Source organism: Pantherophis guttatus, chromosome 1, assembly GCF_059756535.1.
Source record: "Pantherophis guttatus breed Tessera chromosome 1, ASM5975653v1, whole genome shotgun sequence".
In the NCBI taxonomy this organism is placed as follows: Eukaryota; Metazoa; Chordata; class Lepidosauria; order Squamata; family Colubridae; genus Pantherophis; species Pantherophis guttatus.
In genome coordinates, this window is record NC_142063.1 from 104032819 (window position 1) to 104043367 (window position 10549).

Genomic DNA, 10549 nt, shown 5'->3' on the forward strand with positions numbered 1-10549 from the left:
AACACAAATTTTAGCTACTGCACATTTAATGACAGATTACAGTGACAAACTGTACCACTTGACCACTTAATACTTTGCATATTTTATACCACTAAACAAAACCCTGGTTTATAGCAAAAGTTGTCAATTTACATCGAAAGTACAAAATGAGGGTCATTTTGCCTTTAAGTTGCTTCATAAACTACAACTGTTATAAATGTAGCAATATTATTTTCTGCTGTACATAACACCTCTACTATATGTTGATATTTATTATGCAATATTTAAGTTGTAAAGTAGCAACATGCATGTAAAATATATTCTTTCAATTACTAGAATAGATTACTGCAACCCAATATATCTAGTCCAGAGAAGTCCAGTGAAAATAATTAGATTGATATTTTCTTTAACTCATATTACTTTTAGTACCAGGTTGCTATGGGTGTGATCTCCTGGAATTATTTTAATTATACAAACAATAAATATATTGCACAAATTAGCAATTAACTGTGTGTATCTACTAAGAAACACAGAAATTATAATGAATTAATGTAGCGTTGAAAGTATCATTTGTTATTTATTAAGTAGTACCAAATATACTGCACATCATCCTTTGGAAATAATGTCAGTGAGGGCAATGGGATTATGTCAGGGTAAGTGATCTCAGGACTTCAATGGCCTATTGCAACACAGAATAATAATAATTGAGAGTATTGCATGTAATGTTATATAATAGGTTAAAACATAAACATTCATTTGGCTACGTATTAATTTGTCAACCTGGATGGCTCTCTCAATAATAAAGTATTCTTGGTGTCTTACACAATAGGATTAACACATCATGTAAAAAAAAATAACAAGTAAAATTAAAAAGAACAAAATCAACAGTATAATTCATGTTCACATTTCTAGCCAAGTACCATCCATTTGTAAATTTATGGCCATGAAAATCCAACAGGATCAGGACAACCCATTACCCAATAACTACTTTAAATTTGTGCAATTCAAGTGTTGCTTTTGTGTCATAAGACCAGTTCACTGGAATGGCCTCCTGTAAGAATTGTGCTTTTATCTGAAAATGTTCTGTTCTGAAGGGTGTTGTGAGGCTAATGCTAAATGCTGTCTAGAATTTATGTTTTGTTATTTTTGACTATAGGTTTTTCTAGTTTTAATTGTTACTTATTGTTATTTCATATTTTAGCTGCCATGTTGTTAGCCATCCATTGGAGTTGAGCATCTATAATAAATATAACTAAATAAGAAAAAAAATAAGAATCTGTGTACAACCATAATGGTGTATAAATGTGGTATATACTTACATAAATAAATATGCAGAGTTGTCCTTGAGGACAATTTTGGACAATCAATTACTGTAAAATGCTAGTAAGAATACTGATTAGAACTTGGAAATATAAATATATCATATAAATCCAGAAACATCTTCACAGGTTCCCACTTTTACCACATAAAACTATTTACTGGATGATTGGAATAAAAAAAAAAATAGGGCACACATAGAAGGTGACTTGGTAGCACCAGAGAACAACTTGAGTGTAATCATAACCAACTGGCCATGAGACAACTATATAGTATAATACATCTGCTAGAAGAGCTAATACAATTTTGAGTTGCATCAGAAGGAAGAGCAGATGAGGTGCTAAGTCCTCTCTACTTTGTATTAGTGAAACAACATTGAAAATAATGTCTACAATTCTGGGCACATTTCCTGAAGGATATTTATAGGTTAGAATTGATCCAAAGGAAGGTGATAACGTTCATACATGGACTTGGGAATGGGCTGAAGGAACTGGCATGTTCACTGTTCAGAAAAGAAAACATGATTTAGTGTTGAGAAACACAAAAGTGTATAATAGATAAGATGTTTGGAAACTACATTCTATTTCCATAGAAATTTGGGGTAATAATAATAATAATATTGCAAATTCCCAGATTTGTTTAATATAAAGAGAAACTTCCTAACATTAAGATCTGTATAAATATGGAACACTCTATTTAGGACATGGACATTCCATCTCAGGATGTTTTTAAGAAGAGACCATCTCTTGAGCATAGTTTAATTGTTTTTTCTGAACTCCTTGGACTAGATGATTCTTGTGGTTTGTTTCATATGAGTTGATGATTCTATGCTGTTCATAGTTTGAAACCAGAGTCTCTCACTTGGTGTGTCTATATTTATATCCTAAGATCTTCTTCAAAGGGCCTGTTGGGGTACAGTGAGTAGCCATTTAGGACTAAGCTATGAATTCTTGTAATTTCCATGAGACACAAATAATTTTTTCAACACCAAACAAATGCATTTTTATTCTCCTGGAGCCTTTTAAAAGTGTATTGATCCTGCTGTTATTGTTTAACATTTTTATTTATGCTTTTACTTGCCATTGTTTTGGTGTTTATTCCTTATGTTATTCCTTATGTTATTGCTTATTGCATCTTGAGAATGTACCAGTAATTTGTATATGTATTCCAGTTGATGGGTTATAGGCAATAATATGTGGATGGCAACTATGTCTAATTTAGAGAGGACAGGTTGCCTGGAATAATGTGACCATCCTTGAAATGAAACTGGGCTTCAGTTGTATGGTTAACATATTACCTAAACTTACTGGCATTGTCCTTATCTGTAGCAGGAAGTGCTACACGAACACAGGTATGATTAAGGCTGATAAATTGAACTACACCTTCTTTATCCTACTTGAAGGTATCAATTGACTAAAGCCATGATAGATTCTGGAAGTGGTTGTCTATGGACTGATTTGGTAAGAGCAGAGTTGTAAATTGCATTCGTAAGAGAAGTAGGCAGCAGGAAATTAAATGAAATGGAACAAAGAAGTATTAAGATAGAGTTGATCTTATCTTGAGATGTGGAAGTGCTTGAATACATACAGAGAAATGAAGGTGAAGGTTTTTATTATAAAGGAGAGGGCTAAAACGGATGCCAGAGAACATGGAAGTTATTGGAACAGAGTGAAATTATGTATGCTCCTGAGTTCTATAGAACCATGTGGAGTGATGATAATGAGATATATGAAAAAGAATCTGGTGGAATAAAGTAAATGAAAGTTGTGAATAAAAAAAAACTGTATATAAAAGAAAGATAGGTACTACTATTCAAAATGAGAAAAAGAGTTTGTATCAATATATGTGCATATTGTATAGATAGATATAGATACAGATACAGATACAGATACAGATACAGATACAGATACAGATACAGATACAGATATACTGTAGATATAGATATATACATTCATACATATATACATACATACATACATACATACATACATACATACATACATATACAGGTTAACAAAATCACAAATGAGGAGGTGATAAGCCGCCTGGGAAAGCAAAGGGAAATCATCAAAGCCATTAAAAAGTGAAAGTTAGAATATTTTGGACATGTGATGCGACATCCAGAAAAATATGGCCTCCTTCACTTAATCCTCCAGGGAAAGATTGAAGGCAAACAAGGTCCAGGCAGAAAAAGAACATCATGGCTTCAAAACCTAAGGGACTGGTTTGGACAAAACTCAGCAGCACTTTTTCATGCGGCTGTTGACAAAAATAGGATTGCCAACATGATCGCCAACATCCGATGACGGATATGGCACAAGAATAATAATAATACAGGACTGTGCAAAGTGTTAGGCAGTTGTGCAAAAATGCTGTAAATTAAGAATACTTTCAGAAATAGAAGTATTAATAGTTTATTTTTATCAATTAACAAAATGAAAAGTAGAGTAAATAAAGTAAAGTAAATAATTAAATGAAAAATAATCAAATCAATATGACTATCTTTTGCCTTCAAAACAGCATAAATTCTTCTAGGTACATGCAGTTCTGCATAGAACTGTATAAGTGAAGAACACACACAGAAACACATAGGGAGAGAGAATAATTATAATTATATAAGTGTAATTATATAATTATAATCATTATATACAATGACAAGGCTTGAATTTTGAAAAGTTTTGCGTGAAAGTGGAGTTGAAAGTTGGTTGTTAAACACCTAAAGAGTCTTAAATTCCATGTAATAAATAAATAAATTAATTAATTAATTAATTAATTAATTAATTAATTAATTAATTAATTAATTAATTAATTAATTCCATGTGTCAGGAGGAAACCTACCGAAGTCTTCTTCTTCAGTTACTGCTTGATATCTTCCATGGATTCTCTAGTATTAGGCAGCAGACAGAAGGATATAAACTTGATAAATTTTTCTGCAAAAAAAATTGTAACCATTCTAAACCTGCTCTATATCAGGGGTGTCAAACTTGATTTAATTTTTTTATTAGTTTATTGAAGTATAAAATACAAAGAAAAAAAACATAAAAAAGATGAGAGGAAAGGAAAAAGAGGGGGTATAATGTAACGGGAGAAAAAAAAGAAAAAGCCACCAACTTCCGACTCTCTTTGGCACAATCAAAGGTAAGAACATTACAACCACAACTTTTTGCTTTTACACAACAGTATGTACAAGCCCATAGTACAAGAGTGTGCATCCTGAGCACACTCTTGTACTGCAGTGAGTCTTGGACCCTCTATGCACGGCAGGAAAGAAAGTTGAACACCTTTCATATGCGCTGTCTCCGACGAATTCTTGGCATCACCTGGCAGGACAAAGTTCCAAATAGCGCAGTCTTGGAACATGCTGGATTTTCTAGCATGTATACACTATTGAAACAGCGACATCTATGCTGGCTGGGGGATTTCGTGAGAATGGCTGATGGACAGATTCCGAAAGATCTCCTGTATGGAGAATTAGTGCAGGGAAAGCACCTCAGAGGGAGACCACAGCTGCGATATAAGGATATCTGCAAGGGAGACCTAAAGGCCCTGGGAATGGACATTAACAACTGGGAAACCTTGACCTCCGATTGTTCAGCTTGGAGGCTAAAGACGCAGCATGGCCTTCTCCAATTCGAAGAGACACTTGTTCGGCAGGCTGAGGCAGTCTCGGAACCAGTGAAATCTGGGGGCTGGGCAGGGGACAGAATGTATCTGCCCTCAGTGTGGAAGGGATTGCCACTCTCAAATTGGCCTTTTTAGTCACATTAGATGCTGTTTTAGGACCTCTTTCCAGAGCACGATACCATAGTCTCTTGAGTCTGAAGGATGCCAATGAATGTACAAGCCATTTCTATAACAATAAGCCTGTCTAGTTTACAAAAACAGAATCAAAGTTTCATTTTTTTTCTCATTGCAAATACAGACACCGAAAGCAATTTCAAACTAGAGACAAAATTAAATATAATCTCTTATTTGGATAAAATAAGAATTTTAACCATCTCAGCTTCCTCCTTGCTGTAGGGAATAATATATCATTCATTCTCATATTTTTGAATCTAGACCATAATATTTTACCAACTTTAGAATATTATTCAGCATTACTGGGTATCAAACGCGATCCCGTTGCAGGCCATATCAGGATTTTGTTTGCCCTTGGTGGGCCGGAGTGGGTGTGGCCTGGTCATCACGGCCAACTGGGTGGGTGTGTCTGGGATCCGGGACATGTGTTCGACATGTCTGCTTCTATATGGTTAGCAACTTTTAGAAGGATGCCCTGGACACTGAAATCATTTTAAGTCAGAAAATCAAACAATAGCAAAGGGCCACTTCAGATAGGACATCAAGAATGCAAACTATCCTTTGTAGGAATGGATTTCCAGAGGAAAAAAAATGCAGATTACAGGAACCAGGAGCACTACTCAGGTGACCCTGGGGAGACACATAAACCTCCATGTGCTTCAGCAACCCTCTAAAAGGTTGCATAAATGAATAATTTCTTCAATTCATTGTAGCAACAAAGAAAAAGAAGCCTTAATAGCTAACAATAATGTTGTGGCATCAAACTTATATAGCTACCCAATTTAATGGGCTACATGAAATAATGCTCTAAATTAGAATATAGTTAATTTCAAAACCAAACAAATGGATATATTTTTCTATTATACCAACCAAATCTTAAAACATGTTCTTTCAAAAAAAATAAATAACCTCCAATTTCTCAGAGTAACCTATTCTTTCGTCTTTCCATCTTTTCACTTTTTCTAACCATAACTCTGTTAATTCTTTAAAAAAAACCTACGATTTTTAGATAGAAGTTATATGAAGGGTTGCTACAGAACAAATGGGTGGTGGATGGTGAAAAATAAAATTAATCAATTTTTTTTTGATAGCTTGGATAAAGGCATTGATTTAAGGATTGTTGGGGACAGTATTGTAGACCAATTTCTTTATTCGACAATGATTATAAAGTGATCTTGATTGACAAATTCAAAAAAGGTTTACAAGAGTTTATTCTTTAAGATCAATGTGAACTTTTACTTAAAAGACAATTAAAAGATAACATGAGGATTGTATTGGAAGAATACAAAGAATATATAAAAAAGCATAATGAAAAGCAAGCCACAGTAATTTTCTTAGACAATGAGAAAGCCTTTGATAATTTGAATTGGCCTTTCTTGTTTAAAGTTTTGGAAGATATGGACTTTGATGAGAATTTTATTAGCTTAAATTACATCTTAAAACCTGAATCATGATTAATGGTGACCTAACTAAACCATGTGATATCTATAAGGGGCAAGATTGTCCTCTGTCTCCTTTATTCTTTATTCTGGTTTTCAGTGAGTAAAATAGAGACATTAGACAAGATGAAAATATAATGGGATTAAATTTTTTAAAAGAGATTTATAACTTGAGAGGTTTTATAGATGACATGGCCTTGATTTTTATACGATTCCATGAAAGGGATTGAGTTTTTGATGAAAAATCTGAAGGATTTTGGCCCATTTTACGCTGATGACACCCAGCTGTACATCTCCACCCCGGACCACCCCAATGATGCCCTTGAAGTGATGTCCCGGTGTCTGGAGGCCATGCGGATCTGGATGGGGAGAAAAAGGCTCAGGCTCAACCCATCCAAGACCGAGGGGCTGTGGTTTCCGACGTCCCAATATAGTCAGTTGATGCCATTGCTGACTATTGGAGGCGAATCGCTGGCCCCCACGGAGAGGGCTCGCAACTTGGGCGTACTCCTGGATTCACAGCTGTCTTTAGAAGAGCATTTGACGGCCGTGACCGGGAGGGTTTTTCATCAGGTTCGCCTGATTCGCCAGTTACGTCCCTTTCTGAATTGGGACTCCTTACACACAGTCACTCATGCCCTCGTCATTTCCCGCCTGGACTATTGCAATCCTCTCTACATGGGGCTCCCCTTGAAGAGCACCCGGAGACTCCAACTGGAACAGAGTGCGGCCGCACGGGTGGTTATGGGAGCGACATGCACTCCCATGTAACACCTCTCCTGCGTGAGCTGCACTGGCTCCCGGTGGTCTTCCAGGTGCGCTTCAAGGTTTTGGTTACCACCTTTAGAGCGCTCCATGGCTTAGGACCTGGCTACTTACGGGACCTCCTACTACCACAAATAGCCTCCCACCAGCCGGTATGCTCTCATAGAGAGGGGCTCCTCCGGGTGCTGTTGGCCAAAGAGTGTTGACTGGTGGCCCCCAGGGGGAGGGCCTTCTTTGTGGGGGCACCCACTATCTGGAACGAGCTCCCCCCGGAGATACAGAGGATCCCAGATCTGCGCACTTTCTGCCGCGCTCTTAAGACCTTCCTATTCCAGCAAGCTGGCCTGGCCTAACCTTTTCCCCCTTTTTCTTTTAAATTGAAATTTTTAATTCTGCTTTTAAATTATTGGGATGTTTTAAATTTGTCTTGGGCTAAATTGTTTAATCTGGTTTTATTTCTGCTTTTAAATTTTGTATTTATGTATTTTATTTTGTGCCTGTTCACCGCCCTGAGTCCTTCAGGAGTAGGGCAGTATATACGGTAAATCTAATAAAACAAACAAACAAACAAACCATTGTCAGATTTTAATATCAATAAAGAAAAAGAAAGATGTTGGCAAAATATAAACATACAAGTTCAAGAAAACCTAATGGAAAAAAATCTGGCTTTAATATTGAAAAAAGGTTACATATCTGAGTGTTATTTTGACTAATGTGAATTGTATCTTGTTTCAAAATAATTATGTTAAAGTATGTAACAAAATTAAAAATACGTTGAGCTGGGAAAAATTGCATCTGTCATTGTTGGAAAGAATTTATGTGATTAAGATGAATGTTTTATTTATTTATTTATTTATTTATTTATTTATTTATTCGATTTATATGCCGCCCTTCTCCGGAGGTTCAGGGCGACTTACAATGCGTTAAGCAATAGCCTTCATACTTTTGTATATACCTGCTTAGTAGGGCTTTCGGGCCCCCCTAAGCGGTGTTCTTTTTTATACAAAGTCAGCTTATTGACCCCACAATCCGGGTCCTCATTTTACCTACCTCGGAATGATGGAAGGCTGAGTCAACCTTGAGCCTGGTGAGATTTGAACTCGCAGTAATTGCAGGCAGCTGGCAGCTAAGTGCTACTTTAACAGCACTTTAGTCCGCTGCGCCACCAAGGCTCTTTTACCTAAAATGTTATCTTTATTTCAGACAATACCTATATTGATGACTGATGTACAATGTCAAAAAGGTATTTCCAAATTTACTAGGCAAGACAAAAAACCGAGAATTAAACACACTTTTTAAAAAAAAGTTGTATGACTTAATAAGACATTTTTAAACATAGGTAAAAATTAAAATAGTACAAGTTATTTTCCCACAGGCAGCTGTTTCAAGTAGCACTATCAGATTTCTACTTTGTTTGAAAGGCAAAATAGTATTTGTATTGGTCAACTAAAAGAGGCCTCAGGAAGTTTATTAAAGCAAAAGCACTGGATAGTAGCCAATAAATATCTAAATTGTAACAGGAAACAGTTCTGAGCTTCTCCACTATTTATGCAACCATCTTTTTAGCTATAAACGGATGGCTACATAAACAACAATGTAATGTGAATGTTAGATTCTTAAGCACATGCATCTGGGAGTCCCATGTTACTCTCTAACTGCTTGCTGTGCATTGACAATTGCTTGGACAAATTCATGGAGGATAAGTCCGTCAATGACTACAAAAAAAGAATGGCTGTAAATATCCTCCAGATTCAGAGAGAGAGGAAAAAAACCATCCCTTTAATAGCAATTGTTTGAAAATAATACTTCTATGAAGGCATTCCCCCAGTTATCTGAAAGGGCAAGAAACTGATTGGTCTTACATTCATATAAAGGGATGTTTAGCAAGCATATATTAAATATTTTGAATCAGTTGGATTGGGTTGGGCAAACATTGCTGGATACCACATGAGCTACTTCTAGTCCAGGTGAAGTTTCACTTTTGCTGTGCAAATATACTAGATAGGTTTAGATATCATTTAATTCATAAATATTGTTTTACTCTGTGGATTCAACAATAATTTATAAACCACAGTGGTTAGATTCATATCTCACAGTATACCATAAACAAACTGTGTTATGACTTTGGAGAAGGTGTGAATCCAGCCATCCATTTTCACCGATAAATGCAGCAACAATTCTCTTATAAGCAGAAAATCAAGTTGCATTAAGAAAACTTAAGCATTTAGCGAACAATATGCAAGCTTGCATTTCTCTACTTTCAAACTTCTCTATTTTCAAACTGTACACACATATATTATGATTTACATGTGCAGACTGGATTTGGCAATTTTTATCCACCTACTGAGTCCTTCCCAAGGACATGGGAAAATTTTGGTGTTTGATGGTGTTAGAGGTATTGTCACAGGGTGTTCAGAGTAAAGCTGCCTTTTACAATTGACGATGGTAAATTTCTCAATGCCAATTGTGGTCCAGTTGTTTTGGGATTGAACACCATTGTTTATCATTATTATTACTATTCTTTCCCTGATCTTCCCTTGGAAAGCATCCAGAACCTCATCCATCCCAAAGGTGCTTTTCAAAAGGCAACTGGACTTTTTGTTTTTTTCCTTGAAGATGCTTCGCTTCTCATCCAAGAAACTTTGTCAGTACTGACTGAATCCTTCCATTCCCTGCCATTTAGTTAGAACTGAAGAAGCTTCTTGGATGAGAAGTGAAACATCTTCAAGGAAAAAAAGAAACAAAGTCCAGTTATCTTTTGAAAAACACCTTTGTGTTTTTCATACATCATTTCTGTGCCATTGTAACAGTATTGACTTCACCCTATTAGTCAATAAATTATCAAAGAGGGAGAAAACATTAGGAACTTCAGGAAGTTAGCCAAGGGTCAGGGCAATGATCATTACAAACAGCAATTACAGACCAAGATTTTCCCTACAATTATGAGAATCATTCCGAGAACAACAAGCAAAGGCAGGAATGTGTGGGAGTGTATAAGATATTATATGTAGCCTCCAGAAGACAGTGTTCTAGCTTCTAGGGCACAGTGAGAACACTAAGCTCCCAAACAAAAGAAAAAAAAATATGCTAGAGAAAGTTCTGACTTCAAACATTTACAGAAATATATAAGAAAGCTTGCAGCCAGACACTAAACTTATTTCAAGTGAATGCATACCACATGGAATATCTGGAAGTTGACACGGCAACTGGACTTCTTTTCTTTTTAGTTTGAAATGTTTCACTGCTTATCC